The sequence below is a fragment of the Lolium rigidum genome, chromosome 6, assembly GCF_022539505.1.
Source record: "Lolium rigidum isolate FL_2022 chromosome 6, APGP_CSIRO_Lrig_0.1, whole genome shotgun sequence".
Classification (NCBI taxonomy): domain Eukaryota; kingdom Viridiplantae; phylum Streptophyta; class Magnoliopsida; order Poales; family Poaceae; genus Lolium; species Lolium rigidum.
This window is the reverse complement of record NC_061513.1, coordinates 86,942,385-86,961,657: the sequence shown is the minus strand read 5'-3', so window position 1 is coordinate 86,961,657 and position 19,273 is coordinate 86,942,385.

The window sequence follows — 19,273 nt, the reverse complement described above, 5'->3', positions numbered from 1 at the left end:
ATACATTCCAAATGTTTTTTAGGCAGAACTGACTAGTTGTACTTGCAGAACCATGGTAGTAATACATGTATGACCAGCCACACACTCATGCAAATACAATACCATATCTTAATTATATTGCACATCCGTTACATCATATGTATAAATACATTTTGATGACCGATGCACAAATGAAGATAAAAAATACAAAAAAAAATAAAATTTGTAGCATCTCTTGGTTACATATTTGTCCCCATGAGGAAAATCATGTCTCCGCAAGGATATTAATGGAGAAGTTAAAGGTGTTCCTTATTATTATTATTTTGCAATTGTGTTCCTTCCATGCTGTTGCAACCATACACCGAGGCAAAGCGATTGCGAACACCACGTCGCTCACCTTCACTTCCCTTTATCATATGCATTGTTACCAAAATAAGATCCCTATGACCAAGGGTATAAAATAGAGATGGAGTTAGTTGTGGTTAAACATCAGAATATAAAAAGAATGAACACACACACACACATACAATTTGCCTTATATAGTTAGCAAGATGACTTTGTATGTACGGAGTTTTATGTAGAAGCGTAACTATTCAACAGAACTAGGTAGATGCAGTTCATCTCGTTAACATTTTAATCATCGGTATCATAAACCATTGACACGCACGAACCACATATAAGCTGAATGCCTTAACTATATTACCAATCACACATTAGTTCATCTCTACTAGAAAATAATGGATCTAGCTCATGAATAGAACATGCATCTAACTTACAATATAATCCAATCTTGCAACCAAAAACACCAGCGCTTAGAGTAGATTTGAGCTATACATAGAAGGTAAAAATGTAAAATCTAACAACGTAAACCTGCTGGAGGCAAGGGTGCAGTCTCGGACCGTCATGGCCACGGTGGAGGTCGAGGATGAGGTGGCATGACCTGATGTATCTATGGCCGATCCGGCCTCCGAACGCGCTTATCGGCGGGACTCCACGGCTTGTCACATGGGAGTTCATCGGCATTCCGGCGAGGAAGATCTCTGGCCAGGACCTAGCTTCCACCTCGTCATAGTTATTCTAAAAGGGGGTGGATGTGGTCTCTGGAGTGGAGTGATAGTAGATAAGGACGATGTTGGTCCTAATTTATACTAGAAAGAATAGTTGCAAGGATTTCATCGGTTCTGACTGGACAGGCCCACATATCACACACACGATTAGGCACGGGTAACCATTTGCGTCATGAGACGATTGAAAACGGTTGTGTTCTGGCAGGACCGTATGCGATGTAGCTTCTTTTGGCTACCTGACTTTGCGACGATGTACTCGCAGTCCAGCCCGACACACTTGATCCGACCTACGTCGAAGTACTTGTCCTTCACGAAGGGTGAATGACCTTCAGAATTGTGGAAGAGATCGTTCAAGAGGAGAGAGATGATGCGAATTGATACGGAATCAATGAACAATCTCGATTTGCGCCTTTTCTCGAAAGTTGACAAGTAAGATGGTTCCAATGCACGACATGGTTCGCGTGTACATCATCCCATACGTTTTATCCTTCGAGAAACCACATGCCTAATTTTCTGTCATATACGATTTTTACAAACAAATTGTTTGCGATACCTATCATCACATACGCTTTTACAATCCAAATTATTTGCCAGTTTAATACAAGATCTTAATTTATACTAAAAATAGTTGGGAGCGGTGCTTTCTCAACATTTATACATTAATAATCAGGCACACATGACATAGAATGTACAAATACACTAACCGTGTGATAAATTTTTATGTTGAGGGCCGGTGGAGGCTAGGAAGATGGACGGCTTTTTCAGGCGTCACTGTTCGACCACACATCACAGGAAAAAGACCTTATGTGTGCCATGGATGACCATAAAAGGCCCAATCTATACTAGTGTGTGGAGCTAATCAAATTGTGTGAAATATGTTAAACGGTTTGCACGCCAATTCTAATCATTCGTGAATGTCTATACACTTGGTTGGGAGAGTAGATGTCGACAGCGTGCCGAGGAATCAAACGTAGGGGCGTCTTCATCAGCGGATCGATTCCGATAGATGTGCATTTTAGATTTCTATTTTCTTTGTAGGTGTTTCGCCTGCATAAGTTTTTTATAACAGAATAAAATAAATGAATGTGTACTTAAGTAGCCTCTTTGCCAAATTGTAGTTCATCTTAGTTTTAGTTAAAGTCAAACTTTATAAAGTCTTTACTATTATATGTGAGTCCGTACGTCATTAAAAATGTTTGATGTTAAAGATTTGAGATATCTTGACGTCCAATCCTACTAAACGTCTCCCACTTGCCATCCAGCCATCCGTGCCCATAACATCTTCACTTCCAAAAAATATGACATAGTTACGAGATTGCATAGTCAGAGGAGCAATCATGAGATTGCCATATTCAGGTGATTGCATACTCAATATATGGAAACCAATCAAGTGATAAAGCAACGAGGAAGGTGAATCAATTAGGAAATTAAAACAATCAGCCACGGGATCTTGGAAGGGAGGTACATGGAAAACAATCAGCCACATGATAGCATGCACATATTTTCGGACGTGGCTTTGCATGTGCCCGTCGAATATATAATTTCATCTATGATTCCTTCCCTTCGCCTTCCACTTTTGCCGCTACACAGCGAGGCCGAGGCACCGGGTGATGGAGCGACGAGGACAACTTGGTGCATTTATTTGTTTGTAGTTTCTGAGCACAAACCTGGGTCAAAAAAATATAGTGAAGTGACATGTCATTCTATTTTCCCTCATGGCAGTAGGTCATCTTATTTTGACAATGTAACTTTCATATTTCTTGTTAAAGTTAACATCATATTTCTTGCTCAAGTTAGCATCATGTATTCTTGTTCAACTGCACGCTTGCATAGTTTATGTTGGTTCAGCGCTGCCAGCCCTGCCCCCTGTGCTAACAGGTTGGGTTGGTGCACTTCAACGGTCCATATCTGAATTTTCACATGGATGATGTTTGAATGATGAGAGTGTAAAAGAAGACATTTTAGATTTTACCCGTAGTGCGGTAGTCGGGTTATACGGTGGTATACTGCTATAGAAAAAAATCCGCTTGGATGTTTGTAGTAGGTGAAAGTTTATTATTTTCTATGTTCCACTACATGTGTACACAATATTGTACTTCGATTTATGGCAAGCTTGGTTGGGTTCCAATTCCATGTCCAAGTTCAGTCTACTGCATCTGCAAAGTTCATAATAGAACTTATTACAAAGTACTCCATGATAGAGTGGAAAATGGTACAATACAGGTTCGATGCCGGATGCGACATTAGACTGTTTATTAGTAATGAAATGGGCATTTAATAAATGTGTTTAGTGGTGGACATAATAAACGTAAAATGATAGAATAATAACTCATATGGTAAGGTGCATGATGGCCATTCTCAACACTTACTACCAGCTTAGGTTTCAAGAGAAAATATGCCCGAGAGCGGGTGATAATGGGTGAAAATATAGTAATGGTTGAGTAAACGCGTAAATAGTGAATCTTTGTGGTCAATATTGTTTCTACGTATTATTTAACTTATTAGATGGTAGTAACTTCAAAGTCATGGGCTATGGAAACGATTATGGCGATATGCGCGAGTTGGAGAAAACACTCGACAGACATGTTGTTGCATAAAGAGAACTGAAAAAATAATGGTGGCATTGTTTGAGTTAGGTGAGTACGAAGCCCAATGATAGCAAGAAAAAACTTAAGAGTTGTGGCAATGCATATACATTCAACTAGGGAGAAGTGTGGATGCCCATAAGTATGGTCGCATATTTGTACTGGCCATAGAAGGTACTACTATGACAAACATCTGGATCCATGCAGAAACAATGTGTTCATCAACATGGATGGGTCTTGCTCATCATGTCTAGGGAAGAGTACAGAGTTTGGGTTGTGTTAATAAAATTAAGTGACCTTTTCATAATCAACGTTTAATTCTTCTTTATATCATAGCAACATAGGGATGCGGAGACATCGACACAAGTTTTCACAAGTTTTATTTCTGAAGATGTGCGGAGACAATTATGGACACAATCATATGAAGTTGGTTCTGGTAACATGCGGATGACAATGAGGAGCGATGGAAATGATCGAGATGAAGTGTAACATGCCGACTCTCAAGATTCTATACATGTAGCTCTTTTCGTAAATTATGTTTACATGTGTCAATTGGACCGAGGCCGTAGCAACAAACGGGCATTCAACCGGTATGTATATATCAATATATACAATGTCAAGTATATTTAAAATGAGAGTATACATGATAATTCTAATAATATAGATATGATATTGTGAATGTTCATATGTCTGTATACATACTTGGTAAACTTTACAAAGCTTGACTTTGATTAAAACTAAGATGCACTACATTTAAGAGAGTATTGTAGAATTCTTTTTAAAGAATGTAGTGCATATTATGTTTTTTCAATGTCAAACGCCATGAACTTTGACAAAACATGTTGAAATGTGTATCCACTTCTACAATACCAAAACCTACAATATTGAAGTATATTTCACAAGGATTAAAATAGCATGCTAAATGAACTAGCGGTATAGTCTCCTCCAAACGCTATGAACGCTATATTATGCTAATAGCATGGTATATTTCAAATAGTATTTTCAAAATAATACTAAATATAGCCTACAAATATATAATTTTACTAGAGCGAATGGATATATAGTCCAAAAGTGACTGAATCATACATACATAACCACATATAAAAATAGATCTCAAATATTTTAGAAAGCTAACATCAGCATTTCACAAGGCAACAACATAGTATAAATTATTTATTGAAAATTATTAGCATTAGCGATATTATCTTCTGATTTAGAAGTGGAACCAACAGATTGCAACTCATCACCACGAAAAAGCGAAAGCAACTTGTCTGGAAAAAATAGTATGCTAACGCTATGAAATTTTAGCGCGATATAGCATGCTTCAAAAATAGCGCCACAACGAGCAAAATTACTAAAATTTAGCGTGGACCCTCTAGATATGCTATAGCGCGCTATTAGCGAAGAAATAGCATGCTATTTTAAATCTTGATATTTCATGATGATCCTAACAAAATATTTAGTGTTGCAAATGTTGATGCTTTTTTCGATTTACTTGGTCAAAGTTCATGAAGTACGATTTTTCATGAAAACCAATTTGTACTACATTTTGGCAGAGAGGGATTACTTGGTACGCATCAGGATCTGTACATACTTTCAACTTTCTTGTTGTCATATCTCCCTTTTTTTCGATTTCCCATCCAACAAATTATTCATTGAGATATCCATAGTTAATTGGTTACTGCCCATGGAGGATTAAGTTGTTTCTCTATCTCTACATAGTTGGAAGGTTAACCAAGTATCCAAGAAGGAGAGCCCAACAGATTTTTGAGCGAAGTCGCCATGCCATTTCCGTGGAGCGTCGCTCTCGTGCTTTACAGTAAAGGGGGGAGCATTATGTTTCGGGCGTTCGTATGCTGAATTCGTGGACAACACCAGCGCCTCTGCCATACACATACTCATTTACATTCCATGAAGGGGCGCAACCGTCGCCACAAGAAAAATACACGGTGCAGTTTAGCGGCTGCGAAAAGCTACATGGATCTCCAAACAGAAACCCCAGGAAAGAGCCGGGAGACCTGAGTGCGATCTATGTTGGCCCATATTTTAGTGCCGATTTGATGGTTGTCTGGCTAGGTGGGTAACGTGTGTTTTATCCAGCGTGAATCAAAAGAGCGCATCTGAACTCTCAAGTCTCAGCAAGGTTCAACTCATATAGCTAAGGTAAGATCAGCTGTTGGTTATGCTGGTGCCTTTGGGGAAGCTTTTGCAGTTGCAAAGCTACAACTGCTTGTGTGCTGTGTGCAGATAACGTGAAAGGAAGACGATAAAAATGAGAAAGAGTCTGTTGCTTGTTTCTCAGAGGAGAGACCACTGAGCTGGCTCCCAAAATTAATCGAACCTCCTGGATGGCTCTGTTGTGCTAAGCCTCACTGTACATGTATAGTTGGTCTGTACGAGAGTAGAATAGGAATGTGTGTTCATTCTTGAGTTGCTAACTGTCCAACGGAGGCTGTCTCTGTCTGTTTTCCTCGTGGGGGACGTCAAGCTCGCTTGCTGCATTAGGGTGTTCAGGAAGAAAAGGAAGCATGGAGCCCTGAACAGGGGTGCGTGCGTGCATGTTCAGATGCATCGCACAGACATCCATCTAGCTCGCATTAACCCTTTTGCTGATTGTGGCGACACCTTTATGCGCCTTTCTTTTGTATGTTGGTTTATTCAGACGCAATCAAAGAGAGAAGCTGGATTTGGCTTCATCTTGTGCACAGAACTCTACAATAATCCGAGCTCTTAACAAACACGATCACGATATGCTGTCAAGGCCCCTATTCAGATCAAATTTGGGTACTTAAGGCCGAAAGAGATAGATCATAAAGGGAACCCACTATGTCCACCTATCTTAAAGCAAATATCGTATTACTGACGTTTAGAACATTTGCAGGAGATCGAATCAGAGAGTTGATCAGCAAGCCTCACCTGAAGGATTAACCGATCATCAGTTGCCCAGAAGGACACCACAAATCGCGCGCAGCGTCACGAAAGCCGAGTCCATCAGATATGTTTGCATGCCATGTATACTATGATGTATCTCCCTCTTTATGTGGAGTATGATGGAGTATGGATAGGCACGGACAACGCGCGCGTAGTGGCGGATGACTAGCTAGCGGCTCTGCTCCAGGTTTAATTAACCTAGCAGAGAACGACTGATCGAATGCTATGATCGCTCTACTTTATCCGATCTGTTCCGATGATTGGCAGTAATAATATATAAACACAAAATTGTATATATTGCGTGGTTACGCAAGCACATATCTCATGTATGATCGATGCGCCCATGATCACTCCTGCATTGGACTCGATGGCCTCCAACCCGTAGGTAAACAACATTTTTGTGTGGCTCCAGACCTCCAGTACGGGACCAGATGTAGTTAACTTTTTGATTGATAAAGCGTTTTTTATCAAGAAAGGTACATGCTGTGATGGGGTAGAAGCAAGATTAATTCAGTTATTTTTCCTCGTGCGACAAGACACTGAGACACATGTCACACATATGTGTATATATGCAGATGATCGGTAGTTCTGTGTTCAGATCTTACAAAATAGTACAGCATAAGTCACACAAGATTGATACATATATCAACCATTAAAAAAGATATAACATGTAATGGCTCTGCATCAACATATTATTATAGGATCACAACACCAGTTGCACCAACTATATATATATATATATATATATATATATATATATATCCATGCAACTATTTCAAGCCAGTTGCAACTATTTCAAGTCAGTTGCAACCATTTCTGATGTTTTCTTAAGTAAATATGTTGTGTGTCTTGCCTATCCAACCAGTTGTTTATGTGTAGCACGTATTTTATTATTCCATCTTTAAATTGGGGTACTGCCAGCAATAGGTTTTTCCCATATCTTTTTTATCTTATCGTGAAAGTCATTTTGATGTAGCCATCTAAGTTTAAACTTCAAACAACGTGTACACTGAGGTCTAGGCAATCTAGTGGTCAGCAAGATGGGAGTATGGTCTGAAAAAACTTCAATACGCTCTAGAGCTCGTATAGAGACCATACTAAATTGAGATTCACAATAAGTATTCATCAGTATGCGGTCTAGATTTTCCTATGTAGGTTGTCCTTGTACCATTAAAACTTCTCTTAAATCCAAGTTGTCAATGAATAAAAAAATGTCAATGGTTTTCAAAACTGCCTCTACTCTTCTCTAATGAAAATCTTAGAAAATTGAAATTCTTGGTAGCACCATATACAACAACAAGACTTAAGAGAGTCTAATATTATACTCACCAGCCGTCTTAGCCAAAATATCCATAGTATCGATTCTGACACCAAGTAAAAAGCTCCCGGATCTTCCAAGAGGAGAACGAAAAAACCAGGCAAAGTCTATACCTCTTAAGAGAGGATTTAAAAGACTTTACGAAAAATCTCATCTACCCATTTTCGAAACAGCCAGCAATCAGTGATATATAAATGTTTAGCAAAATCACCAAGATCTCTGCTATTCGAAAACATACCATTCATAAACTTTTGCCTGTTTTCTGTGGCTTGCGATTTTTTTTATTGGAGAAATAATAGATTTGCGTCTAGAAGCTTGCGGCTCATATAATGAACTCAGCATGTCCTCATCCAATCCATCCTCCAATACCTCATAACAAGCCCTACTACGATAAGTTTTGCCCGGCTCCAGAGAGAGAGGAGCGAGAACGACGGCGCGCCTTTAGCTCGATCGGATGCTTTAGTCGTTGCTAGGTGGTCCAATGATCTGGTTGTAATTTATTACTTTTAAAATTATTAGTACGTTGTTATATATTATGAACATATCGGTGATTTTTTTGTAAAAAGAAAAGGCAAACCCTAGCTAGCTTATGCACACATTGTTCCTCTCTCGAAACCAATGTTGCATCGTAATAGGACCAATTCTGTCGGCAATAAGTGTAACATCCCAAATTTTAAAACAAAGAGAAAGTGGATTACCTTTTTCCAAAAATGAGAACCAACAAAAACATTTATTGAATCAAGTGCTATGCATAGTACTTATGTTTGACAATTGTGCCTTTGCCAAAATTCTTAGATGAACTACTTGAATTGTTTCTAAACCCTAAACCTCACCCTTCTTTTTCATCCTCCAAAAGAAAACAAAATAGAAAGGGTTTTATTTTAAAAAGAAAGGCCTGGGGAAGCCTATGGCTATTTTTGCAAATGGTGAACAAGACCATGTCTACCTTGTGTAGATGGTTTGGAATACCTCAACAAAACCACCCTACCACTTACCAACCAAATCCTTGGTGAAACAAAAAAGAAAATAAATTGAGACATAGAGGCATATGTGGCACATAGCCATAATAGCAAATCTTGCCCTATGCCCTCATACCTTACTCAAATGGTTTGAAACCTTTACCTAACTCAATCTAACCCTAAATAAACCCTAACCCATGCCTAAGTGAAGCAAAGAAAAAGAAAATAAGAAAAATGCATTTCATCACATGCATGTGCTTATGGTCATTTTGCAAAACTTTGACCTAGGCCGTTTTGGCTTGTGCCATTGCTTGTAGAATGTTACTAAACACTTAATAACACTTCTTGAATCAAGAAAACCAAAATCAAATGAAGAGAAAATAAAAAACCAAGTCACATATGATAATGGTCATATGTGACACTTTTAATATCTTACCCACTTTGAGCCCTTGTATTAATAGTTTTCTAAACTAAACTTTGTAAAACCTTTGCACCTCATCCAAGACCACATCAAGGTGAACAACTTTGGTAAAGCACACCACTACAAATTCTTGTTAAATCAAAAGTTATGCTCAAGCAAAGTTGGGACTCTGTAGCAGATTCTAGATCTTACATATTTTGAAATTTCACAAATCTTTTTAATTTTTAACACCACCACCACCATTGTGTGACTTTGATCACATGAAACAACTCCAACAAAGTTCATTCACAATATTCCATAAAAATATCTTAGTAATCCTGCATCTAAGATCTATTTTATAGAATGAGTTTAGAAATCAAGGAGGTTTTAGGAAGAAGTATCTCACTTGGCGCTCGGCCTTTGTTGCTTGATGGAGCAATTATATCATGCTTGTATATGGTAAAAGTTCCATTATTCTCTTAACGGGAGCATTCAATCCACAAAGGAACCTTGCCATTGTGTGCTCGCATTTCTCTTCAACATTGGATCTTATCATGGTCATGTGCATTTCCTTGTAGTATTCTTCAACGAACATGAAGCTTTGGGTCAATTTAGTGACCTTGTTGAAGAGGTCACGCTTGCGGTGGGAGGGAAAAAAGTAGGTATGAAATGGGACCTAGGAGGTCTTGATCACACTTTGCATGTACTTCTTCCCACCACACATTTGCATAGTCTTCGAATTAAGTGATGACATGGCCAGCTTCTTTGAATTTAAGTAATTGTAGATGCGGAAGATCTTGTCAACCTTGAGGACCCATGATAGGTAAGCTTCGAGGTATTCTTCTCCCTAGAATTTGGGCATTGTAAACTTGAGCTTCCCAAAGATTGCTTCATCATCACGGTTGTTACGTAGAGAATGGGTTCCTGCTTCACCTTGATCCTCATTATGGTGGTGATGTGGAGTTTGTTTATTTGCATCCTCATTTCGACGATTGTTTGGCGATGGCTCTTGAGCATCCCTATTGTTGTTTATTATTTGGTGGAGGAGGAGGAGGTCTTCCATGACCTTGTTCTACATTGTTGCGCCGAGGATGAGGTCGCACACTAGCTTCGCTTGGTGCTCGGCGATGGTGGCCATGAGGATTTTCATCACGTTTCCAGTTTCTTCTATGGTGGTCATTGACAAGGGATTAACTTGTCAATGCCTACGGGTTATAGGCTAGGGTTTAGTTAGAAGTAGAGGGTAATTAGATCTCGAAGGTTTCAGCCGAAAAGTACTCGACGATTATGAAAACTAGGGTTTGTGAACAATGATTCGATGATCTCCTCGTCCCTCGACTCCCCCTTTATATAAGAGGTGGAGCCGAAGGTTTCGTTTTGTACAAGTTACAGAGTCCGGGACGGTTTCTAACTCATCCCGCCAGATTACAAACAACACTTCCTATTACAACTCTACTTTCCTTAATATATCTTGGGCTCCCGAACCTTCTTATTCTTCGGGTAGTGGGCCTTCATTAAACCCCGGGTACTATCTTTGGCAGGCCCAATTGGGATGCCTATGTCAGTAGCCCCCGAGATTTTGCTTGAATCGTAGAATCAGGGAAAATCTCCACTGTTTATGTTTATTCGACAATTTAAACTTTTCTATATTTCTTTATATAAATTTTTATTTTGTACAGGGATATTGGTAGTTGGGGCTAGTTCATCTGACGGATCAGGTACTAGTTAACTGCTCTAGTGGCAATCCGCAAAAACCTACTTCAAGATCACGTCCCTGGACATGATCTCGGGATACTGGTGCAAACTTCGACGAGTGCCGCTTAAGGTCTTACCATTCCGTCGAGTCCCGGTCAAATTTATCGAGTACCTAACGCGTCCGTTAGGATTTTTCTTCGTATCCGTTGATACGGATAAAAGTAGCAGAGCGCAGTCTTAGGCGATGCCACGCCCAGCAGAACGGATCTGGGGTCTTACCTTCGCAAATTTGCGGCATTCAGAAATTGATCGCAACTTTGGCGTTCTGAGAATATATTGTCGAGTGCTTTTCCGGCTGTTGGAATGGCACATTTTATCGAGTCAATTATGACTTATATTAATTTCCCGATGGGAGTATATTTCGAGTTAATTATAACTCGAGATATACTCTCTTGCTTTTCTATCTTTTTTCTTTTCCTTTTTTAATTTCATCGGGCACGCGAACAGCGTTCCCGATGGGAGTAGCCCCCGAGGCTACAGCCAAGAACTTGTGCTTGGTTGTAGGCTCCACATTTTAATCCACCTTGTCGCTATATTGCCATTATTTCCCGATATTCTCTCTCTTTTTTTTTATATATATCTCTCGGGTGCGCGAACAGCGCTCCCGATGGGAGTAGCCCCCGAGGCTACAACCACGAACTTGTGCTTGGTTGTAGGCTCCCGCAATTTCTATATTGCCATAGTCGAAATTTTACTTTTATCGAAGTAGCCCCCGAGCATTTGGGCAAAAACTTGTATTTGACCAAAGGCTCCCGAAGTATTCAAATAACTTCTCCTGTCGCCATTCTTCTTTTATTTTTTCTTGTCGACATACTTTCCTTTGTCAAATTCACTTCATCTCTATTAATAGTCAGGACTTTGCCGCCTTGTGGGTCCATTATTTCCACCTCATTGACACGTCGTGCAAGTGGGGGACACACGTCCTCCGCTTTTCCTGGCGCACGTACGGTAACGCCTGTTCCATTCCATCGCAGTAAAAATACCCTTTTACCCTTGTATCTACAAGATCCTTTTTTCACCACAGGATTTCTTCATCCAACGGTGCACTGCTTCGCCCGAATCCTATATAAACCTTTCTTCATCCTCGGTTTACTCCTTCGCTTGCGCCGCGCATTGTTCCCCTCTGCAAAATCTTCCCTTGCGCCCAACTCTGTTTGATCTTCCGCACGCACAAGCATTACTTTTTCCAGTGCCTTTGATGCCACCGCGCACACGACTCACTCGCCACAGTACTCCAGAATCCAAGATGGCTGCTGAAGATCTTGAGTGGGAGAGATCTAAAATCTCCAATCAAGATGTCAACATGCTGAAGAGGCTTGGCTTGATGAAGAAAGAAGACGCCATCCGCTTTCCCAGCGAAGAAAGCTACCCCAACCCTCCAATGGAGTACCGGGTTAGTTTCGTTGATCATCTCATCCGTGGCCTTTCTACCCCAATTCACGATTTCCTCCGCGGCCTTCTCTTTGTCTATGGGATTCAGCTGCACCAGCTGACCCCTAATTCCATCCTTCATATTTCTATTTTCATCACACTGTGCGAATGCTTCCTTGGAATCACTCCTAATTGGGTTCTTTGGAAACGCATTTTCTGCCTCCGCCGCAATGGCTCCCACAACGCCACTTATAACATGGGTGGTGTTGTTATCTCGTGTCCGAACCGACGTTGATTACTTCGACGTCAAATTTCCTGATTCTGTCCAAGGATGGCGCAAAAGGTGGCTCTACATACACGAAGAAAGTGCCAACTCCGTAGAGCACAACATAGTCCCTTTTGATGGAAGTGCCAAAATTCAACGCCGCCGCTCTCGGGATGCTGAAGCTTCCGAAGAAGAGAAAAAGGCGACGAAGCACTTATGTCTCGTATTCATCAGCTTCAAAATACTCGAGGCAAAGAGCTGTCTGGTGTCCAAATTACTGCCTATTTTCTTAGGATTAGAGTGCAGCCTCTTCAGGCTCGCAAAAATCCCCTTTGGACATATGTCTGGCGACAATGACGCCAATAGGCTCTCCAATGATCTTTCTGTGAAGGACTTGGAAAAGCTTATTCGAAGAATTTCCTCGCCGAGCAAGAGGGATCCTATTCCTTCCTCTTGCCGCGTGGAACCATACGAGCTCCACCAATCCTCTCCCCAAGGTATTTTGTCTTCTCGAATTTTTATCTTGTTCCGAACTTTTCCTGCATCTCATTGTTTTGATATCTCTCTAATTTTTCTTTTGTCGTTATTTTTCTGCAGAACCATCCTACTATGGATTCTCTTCCTCCTCTTCCTGAGGGTGGAGATGTCGAGGAAAGGGCCGTTGTCGCCGATGACAACCAGGAGGCCCCCTCTTTGTGAATGAACCCGCAGATTCTCGAAAATCTGCGGGATCTATTGAAAAGGATGCTGCTTCTGAAGGTACTACATCAGCGCAATCTCCTCCTCCTGCTGTTTCTCCCAAGAACAAAAGAAAAAGGAATGATGTCGAAGATTCCGGGACCTCCCAACCCGAAGAAGTTGCTCCTTCACCGCGAAAGGCAGCGTATGACCCATATCTTGAGAGTCTCATCAGTTCGTGAGTTCCCTGTCCTTTTTTTATTTTTCTATTCGAAGAATTTTGTTTGCCTTGCTTTTTATGCTGTCACCTCTTTTTCCATAGTGATGATGATGAAGAAACACCAACTTTGGATGTGACTGCTCGAACGAGTACGTCACATACTCTAGTTATTTCGGAGAAGCCAGTTGAAGGAGAAGAATCTTCGCCTCCTCAACAAAACGTCGGCACATCTACTCCTCCTTCGAGCCCCCTTGTCCCTTCACCGAAAAGGGCAAGGACTGAAGCAATTCCGGAGCCGAATCTCCAATTGAGTAGCTCTTCGAATCCTCTCTTGGATGATGTAAGTTCTCCATACTCTTGTCACTGTCTGTACTTCCTCTGTTTGCTTCTAAATGCCATTATATTTTTCTCATACCGAAATTTTCTTGCTTTGTCCTTTTCTTTCCTTAACAGCCCATGATCAAAGAGCTTATTCGCATCGGTGCTCAATTCATTGGGTATCGTGAATATGCTCACCAAACTGAAGGTGATGCCTTGCTGCTTTTCTTTTTTACCATTACTCTGTTACTCCTTTGTTGCCGATATTTTATCGAAATTTTAACTTCCTTGGCAGAAAAATTGGCGGCTATCAACGATCGTGCCAATGCACTAGCTCAAAAATTAGAGCAAAGTGAAGAGGCTCGTAAGAAAGCCGAATTAGACGCTGTTCAAGCTAAAGCAGAGGCTGACAAGGCCAAGACTGAAGCTGCTGGTGTCGAGGATCTTAGAAAGAGACTTCACGCTGCCGAGAATTCGTTGAGCGAGCACATAGCTGCACAATCTGCTCGCGAGGAAGCGATCCTTAAGCGTATAAGGACGCAAAGCCGCCGCTTCCTCAGTAAGTATCTGAACCACTTCATATCCTTTGTATTTTCTTCTCTTCATTCATCTGTTGCTCAATAAATTTCTTTCTTGACAGATAGAACAGCTCAAGAGTTTGAACTTGAAGATCCCGACAATGATGCCCTTCTTGACGCCCTTTCATTCCTCGAGTTTCATGGGTCAGAGGCACGCGAAGGCATTGATAATGCCAAAGCAGGGCTGTCGCGGCTCTTTCCCTATTTCTTCCCAAAGAAAGAGGAACCCGCGACTTTCCTTAACTTGGCCAAGTGCTTTAATCCACCAGAAGATCTTGGGCTGAGGGTGCGTCATGAGAATATGAAGGTCGCCGTTGAAAACACTGTTGCCTTGGTTGCCGATAGCCAGCAAACTATCGACTGGGCGAAAGTTGGCGACACTGATCAGATAGAGCAGTCGAGATGGAGGTCGCTGATTAAGGCAGCCAAACCCAACACAAAGAAAATCTTGGCGTATCTCGGGATCAAGCCAGCTTCGACTCCTAGCTCATCGAGGCTGGAGGTCTAGTTGCATGCCTCCTTGTTTTTTCTTTCTCTGTTTCTTTTGCTCTTGTCGCCATTTTAGCCTTGGCGACAGTTACTCTGTTAGTCCCTCTGTAGAACTTCTTTTGTAATGTCCGTGTAAATTTTCTAGAAAGTAATGAAATTCCTCTTCATTCTTATCATTGATCCTGGGGCTCTCTTTTCCAGTTAATATTTGATAATTACTCGACCCCTCCCACTTCTGCCGCTGCTTCACCTGCATCTTCCTTCTCGAAGAAAGTACTAGTCGACCATAATCCCCTCGAAGGTTTGTCAAGCAGACATTTGTCGGAAGATTTGCAAGAACTTCGACAACAACTTCAATCTATGAAGAAACAAACTCTGGCAATGATGGAACAATCTCGGAAAGCATCTGAGCAAGAAAAACTTGCTCTCCAACAAACCAAAGAAGCTATAGCTGCCAAGGATGCTGCTGTATTAGAAGCGAGGGAGCCACGACCCGAGAAAATAGTATGCTTGAGCTGATGCTGGAAGCTAGCACAGATATGTTAGGTACGTTTTTGCGATCTCATGATGCCTTCTCTTTATTTTGCTGTGCCTTTCTTCAATTTTTTTGCCTTGGTGCTTAATAGGCTCGGTTCTTGATGCTGCTGCCGAAGATCAAAGAGTGAACGAGAGAACAAATCTTCTTGTCAATCTCTCCCTTAACCATGGCTGTTTGTTCTGGGCTACTCCTGAACGAACCCAACAAATTGTTAGGTTCCAAGACCGTGCTTGCCAAGTGCGCGAATTTCTCAGTTTTTGCACGACGACATTAACCCTTGTCTATAGGAATTTATTTCCTCGAAATGAGGTTCCCAAAACTCTTCCTGAATTATTAGAGGTATTCGAGAGATGCTCCCCGCATTCATAACTTTGTGCGTGCTCAACTCTCGCTTGGAGCGAGATTCGCCATGATTATGATAAACATCTCGTCATCCAAAGTTAGACCCGACGAAGATTGTTGCCGATTGTCCGGCCAAGAAAACGCGGCGGAAAAATGATATTGACTCAATCGATGATATGGTAGCTCCCGTGGCCGAATCAATGATAGATGAGCTTCTTCGGATGGACTCGTAGTTCTTTATCAAGGGTTCTTATGCTGAACATAAAACAACCGGAGGCTTGTCCGTAGATAGTATCTTGGGATTTAACTGATTTGTACTATATTGGAAACCTTGTATCTCACTCTTTTTTGATTTCTTTTTTGTATTTCCGAAGAAATTTATTGTATATTGCCGAAGTCCTCTATATTGTTGAAGCCCCCGAGCCTAACTGGGCAAAGATTGTACTATTTTTTCCACCTTGAAGGTTTATCTTTCTATTGTAATAAGACATCCTTGTTTTTTCCCTTGATGGATTGCCAATCTTCGAGTATCTTTGATGTCGACGTTCTATATTTTTATTGCGAGGTTCTTAGACCAGAGCACTTGAGATTTTGACGTGTACACTATATTTATGATTGCTGTCTTCCGATTTATATATCTGGCGAGGTATTAATGTACCAAGGCGAAATATTTCAGTGAATCTATATTGTATGTATTTTGAGACTTAGGCGTTGAGCCCCCGAGTGTGTCGAAAAATAAGAAGTATATCTCCACTATCTTTATTATATAGCAGCACCGCGAGCCCGCCTCATTAAAAACCTTTCCGGCCCCACTCGGTGCCCCGAAAAGGAAAAGAGTGCGTCTGAAAACTCGCGGGCTTTTCAGTACATTGTATTTTTGCAGAGAGGAACTATATTTCGACTTCTAGGCGTAGAACCGCCTGAGCTGCGCCACATTCCAGGGGTTTTGCTCCTCCACCCCTGTCTTCTTGTCCTTTATCATGTATGCTCCTCCTCCGATTACTTCCGTGACAATGTAAGGGCCAAGCCATGGTGACTCGAGTTTTTCATGACTTTTTTGCGTGAGCCGAAGAACTAGGTCTCCCACCCGAAAAGATCTTGGCCGCAAACGTCGACTGTGGTAATTCTTCAAGTCCTGCTGGTACTTGGTTACCCTTGATAATACTTCGTCTCGAGCTTCGTCGAGTGCGTCTACGTCGTCTTCCAATGCTATCCCGGAAGTTTCTTCATTATACTCGTGACTCTGGGGGAGTCGTGCTCTATCTCTATTGGTAGTACTACCTCTGCTCCATGGACCAGAAAGAACGGAGTTTCCTGTGTCGCTGTATTTGGTGTTGTTCGGATGCTCCACAACACACTTGGTAGTTCTTCTGGCCAGGTATGCCGAGCTTTTTCCAGTGGTCCCAACAGGCGTTTCTTGATGCCATTGCAGATGATGCCATTGGCTTTCTCGACTTGCCCATTGGTTTGAGGATGTGCAACTGACGCGAAGTGCAACTTGATACCCACTTCCTTGCAATAATCTTTGAATTCGTGGGATGTAAATTTACTGCCATTGTCCGTGACGATGCTTTGGGGCACTCCAAATCTGAAGACGAGGCCTTTTATGAATTTTACTGCGGATGCTCCGTCCGGCGAATTTATCGGCTTCGCTTCTATCCACTTTGTAAATTTGTCGACAGCTACTAGCATGTATTCCTTTCCTCCTGGCCACGATTTATGTAACTTGCCCACCATATCAAGTCCCCATTGTGCAAAGGGCCACAACAATGGTATTGGTGTTAGTTCTGCTGCCGGAGAGTGAGGTTTTGCGGCAAACCTTTGACACGCATCGCAAGTCCTTACTATTTCTTTGGCGTCTTCGATTGCTGTCAACCAGTAGAATCCTGCCCGAAAAACCTTGGCTGCGATGGCTCGACTACTCGCGTGGTGGCCGCATATTCCTTCGTGTACATCCTTCAGAATTATTCTTCCTTCTTCGGGTGTGACACACCTTTGCAGGGCGCCTGAAATACTCCGTTTGTACAATTCTCCTTTGATCACCGTGAAAGCTTTAGAGCGTCGAATTACTCGCCTTGCCTCAACTGGATCATCGGGTGTTTCTTTCCTGAGGATGTATGATACATATGCTTGCATCCAAGGAACTTGTACCATCATCACAAGCTCTTGTTCCTCTTCCTCCTCCGTGGTTTCTGTGAGGGATGTCGAAGTTTTCTCTTTTGCTTTTTGCTGCCCCTGTTTTGGCTTCGTAGATCTTTCCGCTATTTCTTCCCAAAATACTCCTGGCGGGACTGGGAGACACTGCGACCCGATGTTTGCGAGGACGTCAGCTTCATCGTTGCTCAATCTACTGATGTGATTTACCTCGCATCCATCAAATAGCTTCTCGAGTTCATTGTACACCTCCTTGTATGCTACCATGCTATCATTGACTGCGTCACATTGGTTCATAACTTGCTGAGCTACCAATTGTGAGTCGCCAAAGATTTTTAATCGAGTTGCACCGCAAGCTTTCGCCATCTTCATCCCGTGTATGAGGGCTTCGTATTCTGCTTCGTTGTTAGATGCGTTAGGGAACGTCATCCGAAGGATATACTTCAATTTGTCGCCTTCAGGTGATATAAGTACTACTCTCTGCGCCAGACTCCTTCTACTCTCTTGGACCCGTCGAAATTCATGGTCCAGGTTCTCGACAAGTCCGGGGGTCCCGTGTTTTGCAGCTCCATCCACTCTGCGATGAAGTCCGGCAGAACTTGCGACTTGATTGCTTTTCTTTTTTCATACGTGATGTCCCGAGGGGAAAGTTCTATTCCCCAAAGGGAGACACGACCCGTAGCTTCTGGATTGTTCAGTATATTTGACAAAGGAGCTTCATTGACCACTATGATCGGGTGTGCCTAAAAATAGTGGCGCAATTTTCGTGTTGTTGTGAACACTCCGTATGCTAGCTTTTGGTACTGAGGGTATCTTTGTTTTGATGGCGATAAAACTTCGCTGACGAAGTATACCGGCCTCTCGTACTCCGTGGAGTTTTCCTTCTTCTTCTCTTTCGACAACTAGCACCGTGCTCACCACTTGGGGCGTGGCTGCGATATATAGCAGGAGAGGTTCCTTGTCCTTTGGCGCCACCAAAATTGGTGGTGTCGAGATTTTGCGCTTCAAACCTTCGAAAGCTCTGTCGGCCTCCTCGTTCCACTGGAATTTGTCTCCTTGCTTTATCAGAGCGTAAAATGGTAACGCTTTTTCTCCCGACTCGGCGACGAATCTGCTCAAAGCTGCGACTCGCCCGGTTAGTCTGTTGTATCTCTTTCAACTTTGTTGGCTTTCTCATTGTTACGATAGCGTGTATTTTATCGGGATTTGCTTCAATCCCTCTCGCCGAGACTAGAAATCCCAAGAGTTCTCCCGCCGGGACACCAAAGGAACACTTCGTTGGGTTCAACTTCAGGCAGAATTTGTTGAGGTTGTCAAAAGTTTCCT